The sequence below is a fragment of the Ambystoma mexicanum genome, chromosome 10 (assembly GCF_040938575.1).
Source record: "Ambystoma mexicanum isolate Mex_15411 chromosome 10, UKY_AmexF1_1, whole genome shotgun sequence".
NCBI lineage: Eukaryota > Metazoa > Chordata > Amphibia > Caudata > Ambystomatidae > Ambystoma > Ambystoma mexicanum.
Window position 1 is genome coordinate 79,619,764 of NC_090932.1, and position 25,805 is coordinate 79,645,568.

Consider the following 25,805-nt stretch of genomic DNA (forward strand, 5'->3'; position numbering starts at 1 on the left):
CCTTATGTATACAGTCAACCACTTGTATAAACAAAGGGCCAAACCCCATTTTCCTCAGCGTATTTTCTAAAAACTTCCATATGTGTGTGCCTATAACATCCAACACTGTTCTAACATTGTCATATCCAAATCTCCCAGAAGTAAAGCCCACTTGTGATTCATCAATGAAGCCCCCCATGTATCCATTTAGTTTGTGACCATATTTTGGTGAATATTTTTAAATCTACATTCAGTAGCGATATTGGTCTAACTCCCATACTTCCGAAGATCTTTATCCGATTTTAGAATTACAATTATGAAGGCTTCCTTCATTGATTCACATAATATTCCTGACAGCAGAAAGTTGTTAAATACTTCACACAGTATTGGTGATTACTGAGTTGCAAAATGTTGACAGAATTCTGGAATAAGTCCATCTGGCCCTGGCGATTTCACACAATTAAGTTGTCTTATTGCTTTAAGTATCTCACCAACATCAATTTTCGCCTCTCTCTTAGTGGCCTCTTCAGATGATAACTTCGAGAGTTTAACTTTACTAAAGAAGCCATTCGGATCCTTATTTGAAAAAACTCCTCCTTATATAATCATGACTAGCATTCACGAAAATAATCACAGATTTCTTCATTTTTAAATAAAGTTTCCCCTTCATTAGTTAATATGGATGTGATACATGTTTCATTAGTTTGCTTAATTTATTAGCCAATATTGTTCCATTTCCATCTCCAAATTACCAGAATTTCTGTTTGGTATAAAACATGCCCTTTTCTGCCATTGTACATATCTGATTCATCATTTCCCCCTCTAACCTCCTCAATTTCTGTCTGTTTGAATTTGCGCAGGTTTGCTGTTGTTCTGCAACTCCCTCTTCCATCTTTTTTTATAATCCCCAGGTTTTTCCTTTTAGCCTACGCAGATCTGCTTATTAATTCTCTTCTTATTACTGCTTTAAAACAACCCCATACAATCCTGATGTCGGTTTTCAATACAATCATTTTTAATACAAGTTTCTAGTCCTGTAGTCATTGTTGAGTCTTTAAGCACTCCCACTTGCAATCTCCACCTTTTGGACTATCCCTCAGACCCAGGATATTCATTTGCAATTCAATTAACGCATGATCCGAGATTCCCATTTCCTTAATTTCTGAGCATACTACCTGACTAACCAGACTATCACTAATGAGCATATAATCCATCCGTGAATATGAATTATGTACTGTTGAGTAGAAGGTGTATTCTGTCTCCATTTGGTGTATCTCCTGCCATATATCTACCAGATTCCTGCCATATATCTACCAGATTGTATTTGTGTAAAACTATGAAACTCTCCACTTATTCCTTCACTTCCATGTCTACATTCCAACTTCCTATACAATTTACTATTCATCACAACATTAAAGTCCACCCTAAAATTATATTTTCGCCATTAATCTCATTCAGTAAACAACTCAATCCCTTGAAAAACTGCACAGTTGGAAAACACAGGGCATAGATCGTTCCTACTGTCATTTTTTCCCCCATCATATATTAGATCTAACAATATGCAACCATCATCTTTCAGTATTTTCACTATTTTTAATCGGTATTCCCCTTCTAAATAGTATGCTAACCCATCTTGATTTAAAATCATAACAGTTGGATACCACCCACGTATCTGGAGTTGGTCAAAAAACTTTCAGATTAGTCAGTCAAATGAGCCTCTTGAATGAACACTGTCTCCTCTATTTCTCCAAATCCTTGCCATCATTTTCCTTTTTTTTAGACACACAATTTATAGCTTTCCCATTCCACGAGATAAAATTCAACAGTTTCAAGTCTTGGCGTCCTATACTTTTATGCCTATAAACTATGAGCTGAGTATACTTCTTTGCAAATTCACTAAAAGAACAGTTTCCACAATAAAAAGGTAAATCATAAACAAAACAAATAAGACAAGTCAACACAAACAATTAACAGAGCAAACAAATAAGCTCCAATGTGTGATGTGTGATACTTTCCAGACATTTTATAAGCAAAATTGTCTCAAACTAGTCTTACCAAAAGACCCATGCCCTATTCTAATACATTTTACTATTGTCAATCTAACCCCCTCCTTGTATTCTATATAAAAATAATGCCTTATACTTATTATCACTGAACAAGTATTTCTAATAAGGTAACATACATTTAAGCCTTTACATACTATCTTATTTAAAACTATCTATTAATCAAAATGCACGTATATCCACTTAAGGGTAATATACAAATTAAAGCCTACCATTCATCTAGTGTCTATTACATCTAATCCTTCTAACAATCCTATTTATTCATGTAAATAGTGCTATCAAATTCCTCAAACTGCGCACACACACACAAAACACTTGTCCCTAGTAAGCCCTATTCATATTATAAAACAATAACAGCTTCCACTTGTCATTTGCCTAGGTACTAATTCTCTTGTAAGTTCCTATACTATTCAACCCTGTATTAAATGTTATCCCAATTCATTCCAACATACTTACCTCTTAAAATAAGTATAATGGTCTACCACTAATTCTCCTCTCCTGACCTAGTCTAATCCAATCCCATCCCATCCCTCCATTCAGTCAGTCAGTCAGTCCCAGCTTCCTTCCTACCCCCTATGTAGCCATGCAACTAATTTCTCCCCTTACACAACATCATACCTCAGCCCCTATTCAGCCCCCAACACAATGAAAAATATGGAATATTACAGTAATCATAAAGCAAACACAGTATGTAACATCTGAAAATAGCAAGGCCTCTATTAGATTCCAGTAGATACAAACACTATTTGGTGAAAGCATCATAGCGTATTCTTAATTGGCGGCTGCTGGCACCATGGCTGACCCCAACTGACCAACTCTCAAGAATTGTTGGCCTATTGCTTCTGCTTTTGATAAAAGAACGATTGTGGTGTTCATAGGTAGTTTTTGATATTCATTGGATTTTTCTTGGATTGTGCAGACTGCTCCAGGCATCCAGTCCTCGCCATCCCTCTCTCCATACCTTCAACATATAGTGAGTACGAGAGTTTTGTTTTACCCATCATTGATATCACATTTAGAAAGGTATTGAAAGGGCAGGTGCTTCTATGAAAAATGTCTAGCAGGATGTGATGAGATTGCCTAGGCAGCTCTTCTGAGGCAGGAAGTTACTATTAAGGTGGCTATGTCATCTCTGGGAAGGTTGATTTGTCTTGGGTAAACTTGGAGGCAGTGAATGAAAGCTGCTTACTCGTTAATAAGGTTTTGCCTATTTACTGTGTTATGTTTACTGACGATATTAGTAGCAATGTTTCAATATGCATTTCTCATAAAAGATGCATACTATACAGGAGAGTAAGAGCATTCATTGAGTGCTCATTACTGAGATATGTGTCAGAAGCATTTTGAATATGAGCATGAGCGGGGAAGCTGTTTAAATATAGTTTGTATTGATATGTTATATATGGTGCATATCTCAACACAGACTAAGGGTCACAGGAATGTATGAGCAGTGGACTATCAAAATATAATGTGACACTAGTAACCCTCTCCTGTGCTGATGCAAGATTAGCTGCCCTCTGCAGGGGGTAATTGCCTACTCTTTACTGATGATGCACAGTAACTGGTATCATGTTCCCTTTCTTTACTTCTACCACAGCCCCTGCAGGGGGGAAGAGTTCTTGGACTCCCCTGGTGATGGAGGGAAGGCTCTGTCACATTCCCTTGCTAATGCTCTTGGAGGAGGCACCTCTGACCCTGTTTTGCAAGTGGGGGATGGAATCTATGCCGGGTCCTACATACAAAGACCAGTGGCCTTATCCCCTCTATCTTTGGTACCAAATAAACACCTTATGCCCGCCTGTGGCAACTAAGGTACATCACTTCTCCTCTGCTAGTCACCAATGACTGTGCTCCTGCATACCTTCATCTGTGCTCTAACCACCCTGTCCCTAGCCTTTAGCTGGGGACTCCATGCACTTCTCCCTCATGAACCCTTGCATCTGTGCTTTCAACCATCTCCTAGCCCCATCGTAATCTAAACTGATCTCCATGAGGAGAGACTGCTCAACTTACTCACACTCCAACCTCATCTACTGCTTTATTCCCTAAACGAAGGGACCTCCTTTCTCCATCTCCTCCTAGCCCTCCACTGAACTCAGGGAAGGAAACGCTTTAGAAAAGCTCAAATACAAAAATAAATAATATGTTCCAATGATGCTCAAATGTTTTCCTCCGTCCCATCCTTTACTCCATAGCTGAACCATTTATGGATGGCACTGTTATCCTGATGTTCAATTCCTCTATAACTCAAGTGATTTTTCTTCCCGTCTCCAACAGTTCTTTTCAATGTCCTATATCTTATCTACCCGATTGCCTTACCCCTGCACCCAAGGCTTGCAATCTGGGGGTTATCGAACAGCAACATAAACCTTCAGCACTTTATCACCTACAGTGCTATGGCTGGAAGATTTAACTTCATGAACATCTTGTCAAATTCACTCTCCTCTTCCACCAAACGGCAATTGCCAACCAAATTCTTATAACACGCTACAGGCGGCATTGCGCCCCTGGTTACCAAGCCTCCCACTTTCTCTCCTTCACCTTCCCAGCTCCCAATCACTGCAATCCACTCCTTCCATAAAGCAAGCATATCTCAACATTGACTCAGCTCAGCCTGAAGAGCCAACACACATGCCGGAAGTGCAGGTTTTTATTATGCCATCATCCCCCTCCAATCACCAAACACAGTCACCACTGGAAATACCCCAATTAGTGAGCATGTAGTTAGTGAACTGATTCCAGCTCTGCTCCTACCACCATCAGAATTAATTGGAGTAATTTGTTATTTTTGGCAGGTTTTGAAAAGTACACATACACCCAAGGAAAGCAGAGAGCCGTGGAAAGGCAGCAAGTGCAAATTTGATTACAGGAGACAGGCAAATTGTAATAGCTATCTGGCTCATCTTCGGTGCGGCAGCTAGCTCCTTAAATCTGTGATGTCCGCAAGAAAAGCTTTTATGCGCATCTTCCTTTCTTGTGTCTGGGAACAACTAAGGTATGTGTAAAGTGTGGTCTAAGGGTTCTAGAAGGAAAATGGTACTGCAGTCTCGAGTAGAAGAGCTTACTAACAAGGCACAAAGACTTGGACAATTCGGCCTCCTCCTAATACCAGAGCAGGGATCCCTGTCCAGCAGTGTTTGTATTTGTGTTTTTAGAAGGAATCTAGTGGCAACATTCTAAATTGTTTGTAGCAGAAAAGTGAACTTAATAGTGTTAAGGAAATGCTGTTACCCAACTTTATACGGGACGACACAAAAGCAATAACCACTGTTACTTTTTGCAAAGCAGTTAAGAAGTGGTAAAAGCCATTTAACATTTCAAATGAAAAAGCATGACTTCAGCCCAGGTAAAACCAGTTCATTTAAGTTTGTCAATCAGAATGAAAGGAATCTGGCACAAAGGTAGGGTTCAAAAGGTTTTAGTGCCTAAGAATTCCCATTTTACCTTGACTAACTTTGAGATAGTTGTCAGTCATCCAATGTTTACATATATGTAGGTCCTATCTCAATGTGCCAATCATCAAGTCTTATCTGAATGTTTATGAAAATCTGAGTATCGTCTGCATAGTTTATGAAAGATCAGCATTAGGATTGTGGTGCACCTGTGCTGATGTCAGACAGTTGGCTCTTATATTCTCTATATTATGGGTGAATTAATCTGCTGGATTGTCTACCAGTGTTTGAGATGACAAGTAAATCAGGTATGATTACCCAATGATGGCTTATTTTCCCATGTCATGTTAGGAGCATTATATGTCACAAAAATACTTTTCTTAGCATTCGAGACCCAGGTCTTGAAATTTTGCCTTTGACGTTTAAAAGTGATCTCACCTTCAAGGGCACGTCTCCATTTTCCTTCCTAAATTCCTTGTGACACCGTATTATGAATTCCACTCTCAAGTGAACCACTTGTGGCTAGTTCTAGGTTTCCACTGACTGGTTTTCAATGAAGCAATTTAACAAATGAGTCTCCAAGGAGATTAAAATGATATCCTGAGTGTTGCAAGATGATATGTAGTGGTCACTATGATATTTCAAATGAACCTTCAACGTTTCTTTAATCCACCTTTTCCAAGAACATGATTTCAGGAGGCATTTATTATTAAAGCCGCTTATAAATTGCGTTGGCCCCGGTTACAAGCTCAGGATCCCGCAACACCACTCTGTCTCCACCAAGAAACATGATGGTCTGAAGTATGTGTTGCTTGATGTGTGGACGATCGGGCTAGAGGCAACTGGGAAAGATCTATTTAGTGTTTAGTATCGACATATTGGTCCAATAGGACTTATAGTTTATCTGGCACCACCACCTTTTGGGTTGTCTTGATGGAGGACGTGCATCAGACTCTTTCAGAACTGTCAGAATGAAGGGTTTAACAGGCTTTCCATCATGCTGGCAGCGGTCTGCCGTTCCATCTCTTTGGATGAAACATGAGGTCTCTACTCCACTCTCCAAAGTCCTGCCACTCGACAACCCTCACAGGCGGTGGAATTATTACAACCACTGGAAGCGGCAACTTGTGGGCTTGGTAATTAGGTAAGCACAGATTACCTGATTAGTACTCTATGTGCCGCCTGCAGCAGAGCCACTTGATAAATATGGTGTCCCACTACTCCAGAGTGGGCCATTATTCTCTGCTGCTCCACCCACCCTGATCCCAGCCCATTGGGCAGTGGATTGGCCCAGCGATTGAAAATATTACCAAACTTTTCTCAGGGCTTGATCAACCAGGAGGTTGGGCAAAGGAAGGTTGGCAAAGAGCGCCACCTTTTAGACAAGTTAACATGCCACATGGTTAGCCCCCCCCATCTGACCCAAGATGGCATCACAGCAACACATTCTATATTCATTACTGATTTTTGTAACTGTCTGCTGTGTTTTTCACAGACTATGGTGAGCTTCTATGGACTTGGAGCAGGTAACGCAGACAATCTTAGCAACTCTAGTACAATACGCTGAGTTTGAGATATAGCTCATTGGAATCCTGAACCTATGCATTCATGGAATTCTATGCAACTACCATTACGTTTTAATCAAACCTAGCAGGTTGTGGCCAAGAGATCAGTCTAGATAGCTGGATATATGGATGAGATATTCTATTTTTGTATCACCAAATATGTATTATGAACACCTTAAGTATAGATTTTTATTTATGCACTTTAGTCGTTTTAGTTGTTCTAATGATTTTTAGTGTAAAGACTTCCTTTGTTGTGTAGTTCCACTAATTTTACATCCTAGGTTATTATTTTTTGTTTTTAATTTTATTATGGAGAAAAGAAAAGCTGTGACCAGAGATTATCCATGAGGGAGGAGGGGAGAAAGAAAGAGAGAAAGGGAGAAAGAGGGAGAAAGAGGGAGAAAGAGGGAGAAAGAGGGAGAAAGAGGGAGAAAGAGGGAGAAAGAGGGAGAAAGAGGGAGAAAGAGGGAGAAAGAGAGAAAGAGAGAGAGAGAGAGAAAGAGAGAAAGAGAGAAAGAGAGAAAGAGAGAGAGAGAAAGAGAGAGAGAGAGAAAGAGAGAGAGAGAGAGAGAGAGAGAGAGAGAGAGAGAGAGAGAGAGAGAGAGAGAGAGAGAGAGAGAGAGAAAGAGAGATTAGCCATGCCTACTACAGAGGTGAATAATGTATTTGCTGAAATAGAATCTTTGCTATATTCAACAAAATCAGTCCATAATTACGTTATGACAGTTCTGACAAACATGACTGTGATGGGCAAAATGGAAGCATTTGATGCTAAATAATCTCAATAAAAACCAACACTCAGAGCTGCTCTTCAGTACATTCACATGGTGTACACAATGTTTTTATTTATCAGATCACGGATACCTTACATCACTTGAAGTTTGTTAAGTACTATCTCGCCCTCGATTTGAAACACTATGCAAAGATGATAGCATGGTACTTGGCAGAAATTAAACGGCTTGAAATCAAACACCTAGAGTTGTGGAGTGAGTTTCAGAAGACAATTGGGTAGTAAGCAAGACAAAAGTACCCTTTTGTGCTTTAGGTTCAGAGGAAGCACTGGACAATAAAAACAGGGCAATGAAAGTACTTGGTGGTGTGGTTAATATTACTCAAATGAAACAGGCTCTAGCACAATTCTTTTTAGCCTCTCCTGAGCTGTTAAGGCCGTCTACAGAAGCAAAAACAATTACAGGAATCACAGATTGCCAACGGTCATATCACCACCTAACAGCATCCAAAGCATCACGTCAAAAGGAAGATGTTCAACAGATCTACAACTTTACCATTGCAATGAATAATCCTGTGAATTAAGATGGAAAAGACCTCATCAACACCTCAATAAAGAAAGTTTTTGATGAAAAAATTCAGGACGAAAGATCAAGAATGACAGAAAAGGGCTGCTAAATGCACAACAACTTTAAAGACCACCGGATTGTAGGGGCGTGGCCAGCCGAGGACCGAGGAACACTATCTCTCGGTGAGCTCCGGCACCCATGCTCTTCTTGAGGCCCTTTTCCCCCTTCATAGGTGCTGAACAGACAACATAAAAGAAGAAATGGCAGTTGGAACTAAAGGAGAACATTTTCCTGCGAAAGCAAAATTTTAAAGCAGCTGTTTGAAAGAGCAATGCAGGGGAAGGAAAGTTGGAGCTCTGGCGTTCCAAGATAGCAGACGGAACACTGTGGAAATCCTGAGACCGCCCGACACACGATTGAGCTGCCGGAAGAAGATAGGCAGCCGCAGCGGGCTTCGCAACTCCAGTAAACCAGCTTCAGCCTAAGAATTGTAACGGGAGGCGCAGGGAGAAGTCTGCAGAGAGACGCGAGGTAAGATCCAGCTCCATTCCTACGGATAGCAGACCTACACCGCTGCATAGTAGCCGCGTGGGAGAGAAGGGAGCGTAGGAGAACACCAAGCAGAACCAACCAGAGCCCGCTGGCCACAGCAGCTGTGACAGACTGCGAGGAGAAAATTAGAAGTTATTCACTGTAGTGAAGTCCCCTTTCCTCCATACTGCATGGGCGTCCCTTCCTAGGGACCGGAGACGGAACCTTTTTCACCATAAAACCTTCTTCCCCTTTACATTTAGAGGCGTGCAGGGTTGTGGCACTAGGAGCATGCGCTACCCTGACTCCACCCACTGGCGCCACACCTCAGTCCCCATTGACACGTCAACAATATTTAACATTGCCTAATGCCACCAGTATTATTAGGGGGGACGATGGGGGGACGTATGGAGGAAAGGGGACTATGTTAGTCACTACAGTGAGTAACTACTAATTACTCTTACGACCCGTCCCCTTTCCTCCATACTGCATGGGCGATTACAACTGAACGTAGCCCCAGGGTGGAGAGGAGACTCTCCTTAAGCAAATAGGTTCCTTAGAACCGCCTGTCCGGAGGCCGTGTCTGACTTCGAGCTGGCGTCCAAACTGGAATGCTTACAGAAAGCCGAAGGGGGGGCCCAGATGGTCGCCCTGCTTATGACTTGCCACAGAACCTGCCCCTGGAATGCAATAACCATGGTCTTGGCTCTGATAGCGTGAGCGTGCATGTTGGCTGGCAGTGGCTTGTGCTGCCCCTCACAGGCCTCTTTGATGGACGCAACCATCCATCGTGCAATAGATGCCCTGCATGCTTGATAAACGGGTCTGAAGTCCCCAAAAGGAGAAGGAGACAAAAAGCGCGTCCAACTTGCGGCAGCCCTTGGTCCTGTCCAGATGGAATTTCAGAGCGCGTTTGACATCGAGACAGTGCAAGAATCTCTGAGCCTCATCCTTGGGTCACGAAGAACGTAGATAAAACCATTTTCTTGTTTAGATGGAAAGTGGAAGGTGCCTTAGGTAGGAATGCCGGGTGAGTCTGCAGGACCATCTTGTCCCTGTGGAAAGTGGTATGGGATTCTGAGGCCACCAGAGTCTGGATCTAGCGAATCCCACTAACAAAGCTGTCTTAATGGTGACCAGCCTGAAGTCCCCAGATGCCATTGGCTCGAAGGGTTTGTGTGCCAAAGCGCCCAACACCACATTGAGCTCCCACACAAGTTGTGGCTACTTGATGGGCAGGTAAAGCCTGGACAAGCACGCCAGATGTTTGACTATTGAGTTGGTAGAGGAGAAGACCTCCTCTGAATTTCTGTAGGCCCCTATGGCTGCCAGATAGGTGCGACATGTGTCCACCTGCACGCCTGATTGCGCGAGGTGTGCCGAGAAGGAGAGCACAGTGTGAACGTTAAGAGGTCGATCTCCTTAGAGTCTGCCCAATGACAGAACCTGCTCCATTTCCTCTTATATTGGCTCCTGGTGCCCTGAATATCTCCAGGTTAGCCCATGGTAGGCTCAAGTGCTTGAGGGTGATCTGCTCAGGAACCACACTGTGAAGGTTGTATTCTGAGGCATGGGTTGGTGGACCCTGCCCCCGCTGCTGGGACAGGAGATGTGCTGGACCCAGAGTAAGGTGAATGGGTGGTCTGTCCGTGAGGTTGAGGAGTTCGGAGAACCACGGTCTCGCCGGCCACCAAGGAGCTATCAAGAGGATGCTGAGGTGACAAGCTTCCTTTATCTTGTGGATTACCCTGGGCATCATGGGCGAGGGAGAAAAGGCATAGGCCGTCAAGCCGTCCCACTGTATCTGTAATGCGTCACCCAGGGAGCGGGGGCCCCACCTCTGCCAAAACGCCAACTGATGGCACTTCCTGTTCACCCCTGAGGCAAACAGATCCACCTGAGGGTACCCCCATCTGCTGAGGACCTCCAGAAGCAACTGATCATTTGCCATACGTAATTGTCTGCCCCCAGTCTGCTGAGCCTGTCTGCTTCCAAGTTGGCCTCCCCCGGGAGGTGGATGGCCGTGAGGTAGATGATGTTCTCCAGGACCTAATCCCACATGCCGACCGCCCGGTTGCACAGCGGAGGGGACCTGGTAACCCCCTGCTTGTTGACGTAGTACATGCTGGTGAAGTAGTCGGTCTGGATAAGGACGGTCTTGCCCCCAATGAGCAGAAGGAACGCTCCAAGAGCTAGCCAGATGGCCCCGAGTTCCAGCCAGTTGATGCGAGACTATGACTCCTACCAGGTCCAGACTGTGGACGCTGTGGCTATCCAGAGTGGCTCCACAGCCGTCTAGGGAGGAGTCTGTAAGGATGGTAACTTGCAGTCCCTGGACCACCACGAGAGGTCGAGTGGAGAGAAGGCGGAATGCTGACCAGCTCCGCTTGGGAGCCCTTCTCCTGGTTCCATGAGGCTGCGAAGTGCAGCTGTAACCACCTCATCCGGAGTCTCGTGTGTGGCACGGCCAGGAGAACCACCGCCACGATACCCAGTAAGTGTTGGTACCACCAAGCAAGGCCACTGCTCCGGTAAGGAAGCGCATAGTAGCCCTCTTGATAGCCGGAATCTTGTTCTCCGAAAGACATTCTCAAAGCTCGTATCCCAGATGAGACCCAGGAAGATGAGGCTCTGCGTGGGCTGCAGCTGAGACTTCTTGAGGTTGATGGTAAACCCCAGGTCGTGGAGTGTGCTCATAAGCACAGAGGAGGTGTGGGTAACCACCTCTGGGGATCTCGCCCTCATGAGCCAGTCGTCTAGGTACGGGTAGACATGGTGGCCCTGAGGAGCATTAATGAGTCTGGTAAATACCCTGGGGGCTAAGTTGAGGCCAAAGGGTAGCACCTTGTACTGGAAATGGCAGCCCAGGATCCTGAAGCGTAGGAAGGAGCGATGTGGCTGGCAAATCGGGACATGTAGGTGAACGTACCCAGGGAGCACATCCAGTCTCCCTTGTCTAGTGTCTCTGCAATGAGTGCTGGCATAACCATCTTGAATTTCTGAAGAGGGCGGGAGAGGTTGAGGGTGGATAGGTCACGTACAACTCTCAGGCCAGCCTGGTTCTTTTGTATGGTGGAAATCCTGGAATAGAAGCCTAATCCTCTATGGGAGGCTGATATTTCTTCCACTGCCTGGCTCTCGACGAGCAACCGGATCTCTGCCAACCGAGTTGAAGTCCCAATCTGTGGGAGTGGAGGACATGAGAGGAGAGGGCGGTATCGGTAGGCGGTAGCCCGTGGATACTACAGAGACGATCCAGGAGTCCGCAAAAATAGGTGCCAGAAATGCTAGTGAGAAGCAAACCTGCCGCCCACTGGAGACACATGGACCCGAAGGGACGCGTCATGCTCTTTTTCCTTCTGAGGCTGCTGCTGAGGAGGGGGGACTAGAAGAAGGCCTTGCCCCCCCCTTTTTTTTGCTTTCCCCGGTGCGGACTCGGCGAGTGGCCAGGTTGTCCTGACCTCCATTCCTGGAATTCCCAGAACCCGCCAAACGACCGCCCCTTGTCGGAGCGTTGATGCGACTGGGTGTACGCCTTGGGTGTGGCCTTCGTTAGGATAAAGACTTTGCAGTTTGCAAGCTGTTCTTTTTATCCAATTCCTCGTCGGTGGTACAGTGAAATAGGAAACTATCCTTGAACGGAAGGTCCAATATGCGATCCTGGACGTTAGGGTTAAACTTAGCCCAAAGCCAAGCCATCCTTCTCATGTCCATGGCGATGCAGCTGGCCCGGCCAGAAGCGTCGGTGTGGGCCACGGGGAACTCCATGATGTCCTGCGCTACCAACTTGGCTTCTCATAGACCCGCCTTGAAGCATGCCTCGCTCTGCACCAGAAGTTCCGGAAGGAAGTCTTATTTCCCGCCAAAGCCTCTGGCTAGCGGCTGCTAGCATGGCATCAGCGTTGGCCTGACATGGGTGCAGGGAGGCATTGGAGTACAGTTTCTTACCGTACGTCTCCAAGATCTTCTCCTCCTTGCCTAGCAGGGCAGAGGACGAGGTGGCCAAGGAAGACTGAGGCTTAGAGTAGAGTGATGCCGCAGCGATCACTGAAGAATGCAGCAGGGGGTCCGCCGACAACAAGAGTTAATCACCTCTATCTGTCTATACTTGGCATCGAAGCACGATTGACAGGTTGGGCTGAGTGTGGCTTGAGCCACCCTTTCTTGGCCAGAGCCACGATGTCCTTGTGCATCGGGATACCCGTCTTGGCAGGGGGTCTTAGCTCAGGGTGAGGACTTCTGCCAGGACACCCTCCTCAGGTTGCTCTACCTCAGGTTAAGGAAGGCCCAAATATTCTACCAAGCCTGTTGTGGAAGGTCTTCGCTGACGACGGTGTGTTCACCCGAGTGTCCGGAGCAGGTGGAGGAGTGCTGGCCGCCATGGGCTGCGGTGTGGGGACCGGAGCCAAAGGCTGCTGCTTAAACTGTTGTGGGACTGCCTGAACTGTGGGAGGCAGGGGAGCTGGAATGAAAGGGGCAGCGGGGGCTGCGCTTGGGCCATTGGCGCCTGAGTCATGAGAGAAATGACTATGGGCGCAGGTGGGGTGACCGGGGGGTGACTGGAGGTAGCAAATCAACATCCCATCTGGGGAGATCGCATGAGCGCCAGGAACCTTTTGAAGAAATTGTCTTCAGAGGCTGAAGAGGTGGCAGGAGATAATGACGGCGTGGCCGGGGGCTGCTGGGGCCGGAGCACACTCTGCCTATGTTGCAGGGGGAACATGCCCTGCGCCACTGATGGATAAACTGTAAGCCACGTACCTGGTTGACACCAGTCCCACCTTGAAACTCGTTCACCTGCCTGCTCTGTTCCTAGGAGTGGCATCGGACGAGCAGCCATGTTGTCTGGCACGGCAGCCCGTTTGCAGAGCTGTGTGCCACATGCCGAAGTGGTGGTGCATGGCTCCCTGGGCCCAGACTCCAAGACTCTTGGTAGTGGAGCAAGAGGCCTACACTGCACCTCAGGCTTAGGCCTGGAAGGCGTATTGCCCTAGGCGGTGTCGCCTGTAGTGCTGCGCGCAGGCGCTCCCTCTGACAATGAGCCAGTACTAGGGCGTAGCCCCTCAGGTGTACACCCGGTAAAGGAAGCTCAGCACTGTGTCCGGAAGTATCTGGATGACCCCTCTGCAGAGAGGCCGGTAGCTGGAATAGCCTCCGTGTGTGTGCTGGTACCAGAACCCAAGAGGTTCCTCCTGCTCGGGTGTTTCCTCAGGAAGGTGTCACCCTTACGGGGTGCAATGGAAAATAGCGGCCCTCCTTTGGGCCTCGATCTCTAGACTAAGTTCTTCAAGTCCTCTGGAGGCGACTTTTCGAAGAGCTCCCTCCACCTAGCTAGCCTGTTCTTCAGTGCGCGTGGAGTCAGTGCGTTGCACAAGGTACAACCTTGGAAGCCGTGGTCAGGGCCAAGGCAGTGGAGGCAAAGAGCGTGTGGGTGAGATGTAGGAAAGAACCCCCCGCAGGCTGAACGCCTGCTGAAGCCCACTGAAGTCGACATGCGCCAGGGAGGAGCATGACGCTGTAGAACCAAGTACCTAATTGACAAATAAAAGACAAAAAGATAGAAGAATCCGGGGAAGAGCGTGTGGTTACATGGCAGGGCCAAACCCAGGAGCGCTGGTGAAATCGGCCCGTTCCCGTTGACGCAGAAAAGGTGACTGGGGTGTGGCGCCTGTGGGCGGAGTCAGGGTAGCGCGTGTTCCCAGGGCGCACCCCAACACCGTATGGAGGACAGGGGACAGGATGTAAGATTACAAACGGAAACAACAACGCAACGTAGCAGCTGAAGGAAAAGGATCCCTAGCACTCATGAGAGGGAGGAAAGAATACATGCGGATGGAGCAGCATCAAAGCCGTAATGAGGAGGAAAGTGCACACACTGACACCGCAGCACAGAGCGAGTGAGAGTCAATTGCAAAATCCGGGCAGAACGCATGAAACGCTCACTTGGTAGGCAGCAAAGACAAGCAGTGGCCAATCCCGGTAAGATAGCAACCAATACTGGTAGCACGCCTACAGATGCCACTGGGGAACAGATAAGATGGGCAAGGAGAGTATAAGAGTAATCCAGACACTCTGGGCTTTGGGCAATAGCAAGATACAATTGGAAGGAGCACATTCAACCCTCTATTCAGGCACACAGAATCAGCCCGAAGAAATGGGACAGGTGCAGCCTTCCCACGCGGGCAAGCAAATTGAGAAGCCACAATATGGCCCATGTGCATGTACTAAACACTCCCTGCAGATACCGCAAAGTAGTCAACAGAGTCAATTCCTGAATCAAGCGGAGGAGACCCTTTCCCCACAACACCTAGGGGATCTGGGATGCAATAGATACTGGGAAGCCGGGAACAGCGTGAGAAACACAAGCAAGGAAGAAGGAAGGCAGCAACAGACACCGTAAGAAGATAGGAGTAGAAGCAAACCTCCTGGAGCAAAATGGCAAAGAATGCAGGCAAAACAAAAGTCCCCCTCTCAGGAGATATAAAAGCTATGTTGCAGAGCCAAGACCATGCCAAGAAACAAATACAGACTTCAGTACAGGTCCACTCTCCGGTAAGCTCAAAATGGACCATAGAAACCGAGGATCCACTCGCGAGAAGATTGGACTTGCAGGAAATGCTGGCAGAGAAAGAAGAAAATCAAAGACTGCACCACTGACCTAACCAAGTCCAGTGCAGAATTCACCAAACAAGTATCAACAATGTAACATAGTGTTGAAGAAACAAAAACACTATGTGACCCAGGATACAAACAAAGAGAACTACCTAAACGCATGGACGCAGTGGAACAAATGGACTGGGTAGTGGCCATACAAGAGGATAGCGAAAATAGACTGCAGAGAAATAACATTAGACTTAGGGCGCATACCAACAGCGATCTCGGAATCTGAGTTACAAGAGCATGTTCAAGCAATATTCCAACAGGTCTTGGGCGACACTGAAGGCGAGGCGATCATCCTAGATAGGACACATAGGATATATAATGCCTACCAACAAAAGAACAAACTGCCCCCAGATGTAATCACAAAGGTACACTTCTTCCAGGTGAAAGAGCGGATTATGAAAGCGGTCAGAGGAATAGAATCGATCACATATAAGGACGATCGCATTACGTTCTATCAGGATATGGCATAAGCCAGATTGTTGAGAGGGAAGAGACTCCGCGTGGTGACTAGCTGGCTACGAGAGAAAGGAATTAGATCTAGTTGGACCTTCCCCTGTGGGATAAGGTTCGAATATCAGGACAAGGCGTATCGCATCACGAAAGAGGAGGAAATGACAGACTTGATGAATATGGAGGAAGCTACTGGTTCAATGGACTCGCTACCTGAGAAGGACCCGGACCACTAGTCAGGCCACACAAACAAAAAGGAGGGGTGGCAACAGGGGCACCCTTATCCAAGAGGGAGGGGAAGGAGCTCGAAACACAGAGGACACCTGAATGAACGCCTTGTGAGATGGTGAACACACAAGTAAGATATGCAACTCATTGGAGGGCAGAACTGAATTACGTTGAAACTGTCCGAGAACCACAATATAAGAAATGAGGGATGCCTTGGAGGAAAGGGGAGGGCGCAGGGTCGGATAAAGGCCCCATTGGTCTAGTTACACAGCCCAAATAACTCAAAGTTCAAAGTGCACATGATGGCGAAGTTGGGAAAGATGGGGGAGGGTTTTGGAGAGGATTAAGTTAAGTGACAGGAACACTGGGTAGGGGCATGACTCAACACACTACTGGGGAAAAAGAATAATAGGACGGACACAAACTAGAGACAGACACTTGATCAAACACGGCTGACCTGAACATTGTAACCTTAAGCACTCAGGTCCTTAACTCGCCTATTAAAACGGCTGGGAGACCTACAAGCAGCTGTGTCTTTTTTGCAAGAGACCCATCTACTAGCCACTGATGAAGAATGGCACACGAACAAACCCCAAGCAATACTCTGCTTCAAGTGGGACCAAGACAAGGGGGGTAGCGATTTTACTAGGAGCCTCACTCTATTTCAGAAACATTTTTGTTATAAAGACCCAGAAGGGAGGTATTTGGTCCTCAAAGGCACACTGGGAACACAGATTATTACCCTGGTAGTGTTGTAAGGCCCAAATGACAAGCAGGACATCTTCCTGAATACAGTGCTGCAGAAAATAGGCAGCTGGTGTGAGGGCCAGGTAATAATTGGAGGGAACCTTTGCGTTATGGACCCCAACCTAGATAAGAAACCCCCCCCCACCCCCTTCTAACCAGGACAACAGGAATCTACAGGCCCTGGGGAAATTCTTCTGCGACCTTGACCCAATTGAAACCTGGAGATTCTTTCATAACGACAGGGAATACACACACTACTCAGCGGTGCATAAGGGCTACCCGCGCATAGATATGGTTCTAGTCTCGGCTACGCTAATACCCCAAGCAATATCCATAAACATCAGAATAAAATACCTATCAGACCACGCTCCCGTGGTATTACAAATCAAAGGACAAGCTGAAAGCAGAATAAGCAAAAAGCAATGGAGGCTCAATGAGTTCATCCTAAAGGACATTGCACTTAGAGCCCATATGGAAAAAACAGTAACCGATTACTTTACTGAGAACGATACCAGAGTGATGTGATATGGCATTTGGTAGACTGGCAGGTGGTTTGGGACACTGCAAAGGCATTCATGAGGGGAGGTGGGGGGGGCATTCTTCCTGCAAGCAGCTGCATATGCCAAAGGTAGAGCGGTAACCTGGACAGAACTGGAAAAGGAAAAACAAAAGGCTGAAGGAAAACAAGGCCAAGCTATCACAGAGCTCATTACGAAACCTGTGAAAACCGAGGGCACAAATGGAGGCACACACAGCAAAACGCTCAGCACAAACACTGCTGAATATCAAACAGATCTACTATACCCAGGGAGGCAAGACTAACCGATTACTAGCAGCAAAACTAAGGAAGCATAAGACCTGTAATCACACATCTACAAAATGAAGAGGGTAATATACAGGTGGGGGAGGATGATAAAATGAGGATCATGGAAAGGTTCCATACGCCTCTGTTAAAAAGAGAGCAGTTAGAACTGATACTCCACCGATATTAGAAATGTGAATCTGCCACAGCTGACTGAAGAAAAGGAGGCGCTGGAGGGGCCTATTACAGCAGAGGTCAACGAAGCTATAGCTACATAACCCGCCAATAAAACACCAAGGGCCAGACTGGTTTGGTAATGGCTACTATAAGACCTTTAGAACGCAACAAATTCCGCAAATGACAGGCTTATTTAATAGAATCAGAGAGGAAGGGACAGTAAGAGAGGCTATGGGCAGGTCCATCACGATGCTCCTCCCCCAAGCCAGGGAAGGATAAAACTGAACGTGCCAATTACCGTCCAATTTCCTTACTGAATAGCGACACTTAAATATATGCAAAGATTCTGGCAAGGAAGCTGGTGTTAGCATTGCCTAGGATTATACACTAGGATCAGGTGGGATTCATACTGGGCAGGCACACACAGGATGACATCAGAAGGGTTATAGATTTGATAGACCTAGGCACAAGAACAGAACAGAAATTCTCGATAGCGGCACCATACACGAGATGAGTATTTGATAGTCTGGATTGTTTTTGTTTTTTTTAGAACAGGTATTGGGGAAATTCGGGTGTGGTCCGGCATTTACACGAATGGTACTGGCTAATTTTCAACTGCCATCCACAAGACTTATGGTGAATGGGAAACTCACAGACCAGATTGACAGTCAGAGGGGGACCGGCCAGGGCTGCCAATTATCGCCCTTAATTTTGCCATGGCAATGGAACCATTTGCTGCTACAATCAGACAGGACCCTGACATTCTGGGGAAAGAAACAAAAGGGGACGAGGGCGGAGATGCAGAAACTATTCCCAGGAATTCAGGGAAGTCTTGGGGTTCAAGATCAACTTCAATAAATCTAAAGTCCTCAATATAACAGATAATTGGAACGAAATCCCCAAATTAAGCATGGGTCACCCGCTGTCCTGGGAGGATAAAGAGTTCGAGTATCTGGGGATAAGACTAACAAGAAGTTATGATGTGCTATACGGAACAAATATTCCCCCTCTCTGGAGAGCGCTTAGAGAAGACCTGCATAGGGGGGATGCACAAGACATTTTGTGGTTTGTGATGATATCTACGGTCAAAATGACAATTATACCTCGACTACTATATGTCACTAGCTCCCTTCCAGTAAACATACTGGCCAAGAATATAGAAAAACCTACAAGATGAGATCATTAGCTTTATCTGGCATAAAAAGAAACCCTGGGGAATTCAGAGATTGATTCTCCTCTGACCATTGTGGACTGGAGGATTAGGAGCCCCCGAAGTGAAGAGGTACATTTCAGCAGCCAAATCGCACCCATGCTACGGTGGTCAAACCCGGACACACATGAAGGTTGGATTAAGATAGAACAAGAAGTAACCTCTATCCCTTTGGGTGCGTTACAATCTCTACGCACCCGGAACAGAACAGCGGGAGGTCAGTTATTGAAGGCAACAAGGGACTCGTGGCAAAAATGTGATTTAGCATTGAAATGAGGGGGGAAAATCACCCTGGGTTTGGGCCCGAACAGCCCCGATGTGCCATAATACAGACTTCTCCACTGGAATAAAAGAAGCCTATTGGGAAGGATGGGAGGGACGTGACGCTCTGAAACTAGAAGATTTCTACCAAGTTGGCAAACCACTCCTCTTTGAAGAATGCAAGCGCAAATTCCACATAGGGGAGGGAAAGAGGTACAAATATGTTCAGATCAGACACTGGATCTCTCAAAGAGAGGTGAAGAAAGCAGGTACACGAACACTGATTGGACTGGAACTGAATATGCGTGAAGGGTAACCACAAAAGGGAGCTTGAGGATAAATAGGCTACTAGATAAAATGCAATACACAGACGATCTAACATACATGACCAGGTGGGGTAAAGATTTGGGAGTGGACATCAGGGAAGAGGAACGGGGGCAGATCTGGTGGAGGGCTCAAAAATCATCTAAATGCACAGCCATAAAAGAGTCGGCCTATAAAATCTGCCACAGATGGTACCCAACACCCCAAAGGCTGCATGCGATAAATAAAGACCAATCACCCTTGTGTTGGAGGCAATGTGGGGAAATTGGAACCTTGGGACACATGTGGTGGGCATGCCCCACAGCCAAAATATTTTGGAAGGAAATCCTAGCTCACATCAAAAAGACTACGGGGGCTCAGTTACCTGATTCGCCAGTATATGCAGCAACAGGAGTAAATGCAGCACTCGCCTACTAACGGCAGCTCGCATGACCCGAGCCCAAAAGTGGAAAATATTAGAAGGCCCTATAGTTGCTTGCTGGTGGATCAAGATCTTGGGGGTACTGGCAATGGAGAAAGTGTGCGCTATTAAGGCTGGAAATTATCAGAAATTCCTCAAGACCTGGCTTCCTTTCCATGAATGTGTCAGGGATAGAAATAATTACTTTCATAAACCACAAATGCTCAGAAATATAAATGTAATTTGAACTCATGGTGAAGTGTTCTAAACAACATGGGGAAAGGAACTTGAGCTCGTCAGATAAAATTAAATGCAAAGAGGACACTACTGCAAAAGCTCTTGAGATCTACATAGGTTTGGACTTTATGTCAATTAATTTGGGAGCACACTGGTATCAAATGTAAATGTTGATGCATTGATTATATAAAGATCTTTAAAAAAAAGAAAAGAGCGGGTTGAATCAGACAGTTGTAGCCTGTGGGCACCAATCAGGAAAGAGAACCTTCAGCTGCGAAAAAGTGCACGCAAAGTTGTTAAGACAAAAGTATCACACACAATAGAGCAGTTGAAGGCAGATTGCTCTTTGTTCACAAGTTTGCCGATTGCTTCACGCAGTGGAACTGACATTTATCTACAAGAAACTGAAGTAAATACGAATTCTCTTTCAATGTTCAGCTTAGATGGTACAATGATTTTAGCTGCAAACAAAGGCGAGCTATGAAGATACTGGAAGAGGAACATACAGAGGTTTCTAACAAAATGACAGATTTCTTCATTTGTTAATGCGGACACACTATCTGTAGCGGAGCTAACAAATTCAGCAGCAGTCCTTGACGGAATGGCAGAATTGCAAGCACTGAAGAAACCGTCATATGTGAAGACGTGCCATGACCTTGCAATTGAATTCAACAAGAAAATAGAGTTATCTGCTCCAGTATGATGAAACTCTTAGTATTTGATACCTACCTAGAAATTTCACTATAGAATTCCATGAGAAAGTAAAGAGCAGGAAAAGAAACACCCGTTGAGTACAAAATCACAGATACTACAAATATTGAAATTCTTTTCATGAGAACCCTCCTATTGCATTCTAAAAGCTTATCTCTCAAATAAAGCAATTCTGCATGCAAAGGGGATACAATGAAAGGCTGGTAGCCAAGTCATCAGATGGAAATGATGGCTACATTGAAAGCACACATAAGGAGGCAGACGCACAACAAATTCTTCACTCTCTTTATGTATCACATCGTTATGCTAATTCCCTCCAAATGGTTTCAGCCGATACCGATGTTTTTGTCAGTTCACTGAGGTGATCACTGTTTTTCCCATCTGACAGCATGTTTGCCACAGGAGTTGTAAATAATAGAAGCTAGATCTCAAACATGTGTGCTCCTCTTTAGGACCTATGAAAGTGCAGGCATTAGTAGGACTACACAGTCTTTCAGGGTGTGAGCTTACTGGGTGGTTTACGAAGAAAGGAAAACTACCTTTCTGGAAAGTATCCAAGACTTCTGAAAAGGAATTCCTTGACGCTTTGGGAAGACTTGAATGTCTAGAAGTGAGAAACATGAGGGTGTTCTCCCAGTAATACAGTGAGAATCCCTTATTAAGATTGCCAGGACACACCCATTGCTGTTGGATTCAGTTCCTGGGGGAGGATTAGCTGGGTAAGGGAACCCGGGGGTTATGCTTGGGGGGAATACCCCAGGTGAGACACGTTATCATCACGGGGCGGGTGGTGAGGGGAATTAAGTCTCTGAAGCTTTTATGTGCTATTCCCATTCATTTATTCCACCCACTGAATCTTCCTTACCCAAAGGAAAAGCCAACAACCCATTCACATCTGGTAAACTTGTTACGAACCACAACTCCCAAACAGCCGTTTCCCTTGGTCCTTATCCCGATACTCCCGGACATTATTTTCCACATTCCTATAGTTACTCTGTCCCGAACACCCACTCTACTTGGGTTAGGCACTACCGTTCCCATAATCCCCTGGTTCAATTCACGTTCCCAGTTATTCCCATCTGCATCAAGACCCTACCAAACTCGTCCCTCTGATTGTCACTTTCCGATCTCCCAGGCTGCTTTGACAACTCACTACCATTCCCACAATCCTCCATATTCAGGTCACAATATGAACTCTGGTCATTGTTGGTTGTCTAGAAAACCCTCCAAAACCTACCCTTGCAAGATCACCCAAAACCCAAATACGAAAGCCATAATCCCACGTGACACGTCTTTTCCTTCTAACCCTGTAGGATACTTTGACGCTTCAAACTCCAACCCCCTATTCAGACACGAACACCTTTACACACCCAAGACAACAGACTAATGTAAACCTAGTCTACTTGACATGTCCCAAACCCGGCGTCAGGCAAAGTCTGGCAATTAACCTAAAGTACGCACACCGGACGGCCCTTTCCTTTCCCCACAGAGATAAAGGTGGATTAAGAGAGCATGGTACGAGCAAGGTGAGCACGGCAGACAGCATGACGACACAGCTACGCAGGCGCGGCAGCTCAACCAAAGGAGAAAGGCAATAGGAATCGAGAGGGTGGCGAGGAGAGGTGACCCTACCCTTTTCATCCATGGCCCTTGTGGAAGAGAGCCTAAGACCACAAACAATAGCATGAGTGTCTTGCAAAAGATGTCAACGGTGCACAGGGAAATCCTACGCCAATGAACAGGAGCGAGGGAAGCGACCGTGGTAACAGCCCGGACTCCAATGAAGAGGATAGCCAATCGGTTCATCATAGCCGGTGAGTCGAGGGGAGAGCCGACCAGAACCGGGCTGTGTTAAATGATAATCGCAAAGTGGCAAGTTCTGAACCAAGTTGGAGGAACTTTGAAAAAACTGTAAAGTGTTAAGGAGAGAGCAGCTGCAGAGGAAAACCAGCACCACTTGGGTGCTAACACGACACACACTGGTCGAGCCACATATGAGAGAAACTACAGATACTAGAAGGCCAGCAAAATAAGTCAAAGAGGTCATATAGAAGGTCAAGTAAAATCCCCTTACAATCGAAAGACTTTGATTTACAAGGGCTCTGAAAGAAAGGGAAGTGAATCACGCAAACATTGAACTGTGTAAAAAGAGAACATTGAATGTAAAGAGGGGCAGCGCCCAGAAGATGGTGACCATGGGGTAAGCCACTACCACCCTGATCGAGCGTCACAGTAAACCCGGTGAAGGTAGGCAAAGAATCGAGAGAGTTTCGGAGCCCGGCAGAGGGGTAACCAAGGGTGAAAGTTGTCACCCCAAGGAAAAGGGAAGGTAAAAGTTAAGAAACTGCAAGAGTGAACCCAAAAGGAGTGATGCCAGAGAAGAAGGGCCCCGAGTCCGGCAGAGGGAGATCCATGAGAGAAGCCATCACCCAGAGAGGTGTCCAGTCAACTGGTCGACAACAAACTGGTCGACTGCAATTTGGTTGACACCATTTGGTCGAATGCCAAATGGTCGAATTTTTTTTTTTTTTTATATATATATGTGTTTTGTGGGTTTTTCGTGTGGGGAAAAAAAATAAAAAAGAAAAAAAAGGGGGTTGGGGGGCGACCCCCCCAAAAAAAACCAAAAAATGGGTAAAAAAAAAAAAAAATTCGACCATTTGGCATTCGACCAAATGGTGTCGACCAAATTGTCTGTCGACCAAATGTTTTCGACCATTTGACTGGTAACCGTTAACATTGGAAATTAACTTTAATTTGTTAAAGGAACTTTTGCTTTGTTAGCTGAACCTGCCAGTCCCTCTAAGGCAAGAGACTTTCAAGTGAAACGAGACTTGGCCAATTGACGGTCCTGAAAGCAGCCAGAGGAACGGACATCTCTTGCGGGCAAATCCCAAGACCGTACTGTGCACCAAGATCCCACCTTACCCTGTGCTCAAACCGTGGGGAAGGGCGACTCAGGCTACCACATCATTTGAGAACACTGCTTTCTTTTCTTGAGAACTATCCCACACCCCTTTTTTGTATTAGTTGTGAGGTCTGGCAATAGGTTTCTTAGTATAGGCCTTTTATTTTGACAATGCCACTAGAACAGCCTTATTTTTCATTTGATGGTCGACGCATCCTCCCATCTTAAATTTAGGTTTAGATTAGGTGTTACAACCTGCATACAGAATTAATTGTTCAATAAACACCCTTTAACTTTGGTCACTTGTGTCTGTCTTACTTGTGCCACCAGGAGTTTCTCACAGAAGAATTTAGCAAAGATGATGGATCGAGTGATTCGCTTGTCAAGTCTACTTGCCAGGAAGAAAGATTTCGGACAGTGGTCAACAGCGTTGGTGGATGTTCACAAAAAAAGAGATTCAAAGTGAAAATCTGCCGCCAACAATATTCTCTCCGATACCATACATCTTAAGGACTCATTACTAGGTGAAGGAGTGGTGACAAGCTGAACACCACCCCCTGAATCTCCCAGAGCAATCACAATTTGGGTGGGAGAAGGCAGATAATCAATATTCTCCTATGTTGAGTACGCTTCCATGTGCACCAAAATCAATCATACAGCTGGTACGGGGTGCATGCGTCAAAGGATGGTGTGCTGTGCATTGCAAATGCCGAGCTCACCCACTAAGGTGCACTGGACTGTATAAGTGTGGTGGCGACAGAGAGCTCAGTGATAGCAACGATTTTGTAGATAAAGAAAATAAACTCTGGGAAGATGACCTGTAAAACCTTAAATTCTCTCTTCAAATGTAAATAGCTATTGTAGTTTTAATAAATAGTAGATTTCAATGAGAAAGTTGCAAATTATTTCAAACTTTCTAATTTAGTCAGGATACAGCCAAAGGTTTGAGAGGAAGTATCAATACTTTACACGGCTTTATCTCAGAAACAGTCAAAGATATTAAGAAAATCCTTATATGAACTTTGATTCCTTGGATCACGTTAACCATAAACCTGCTTGGCACATTTTGCATAGAACCATCCTAAAGGTAGTTACAGCCCAAAAAACGAAATGAGCATCCATAACGGTGGCCATCGTGGATGAATGATACCACACAAGCCCTCTGCCACCTGGTAGTACATGATAGTATGCTTCATTATCAATTCATCCCCAAGTAGGCATACCTTCCCTTCATTCAAACCCCCCTGGGCTAGGTTATTGTGACAGATGCCCCTTAACTAGAGTGGACATGCTGTGCCCTGCTGATGCACATAATTATCTGCTCCATTGATAAGTGTTCAGGAAGGCCTTGAGGAATCAGTGTTCTTTAAATAGTAACACTGCTAGCAGTACTTTAGGTCTGTGTCACAGAACCCAGTGGCCTTTGGGTGGTAGAGCACTAGACTAAAATCGTACTTTACTGAATATTGAGGATTAGCATTGGAATGGGGTCTCAAAAACAGTGTACTCTGCGAGGTTGTGAACATGTAGCAGAATCTGCAAAGAAAACAAAGCACGAGAAAAAAAGAAAAGTACTCATTGTGCAAAGATAAACCCCATGCACCATACAAATGCCATATCATAACTAACCCCAGGAGACATAAAATAGACAGGCTCACTGAAAACTAAAGTAGCAACAAGTTTCCAAAACTTTTTTTAAAAACTTGTGGTACATGTTTATATAGTGGTTTACATCAATTGCTTCTGCTAATGTGGGCTGTGACAGTAGGTGCTAATAACCAAGTGAAGGGTACTACACCATCCAATAGCCCAAACTTAAAAAAAATAAAAATAAAAAAGCACCAAGTTGCTTACAAGAA

General features: G+C 45.5%; 1 protein-coding gene across 2 annotated transcripts in view; it reads right to left on the reverse strand.

The window, feature by feature from the left end:
• The window catches only part of DIS3L2 (DIS3 like 3'-5' exoribonuclease 2), a 2,640,663-nt gene that overhangs the window by 1,299,068 nt on the left and 1,315,790 nt on the right, over positions 1 to 25,805 (reverse strand). The window lies entirely within an intron of this gene.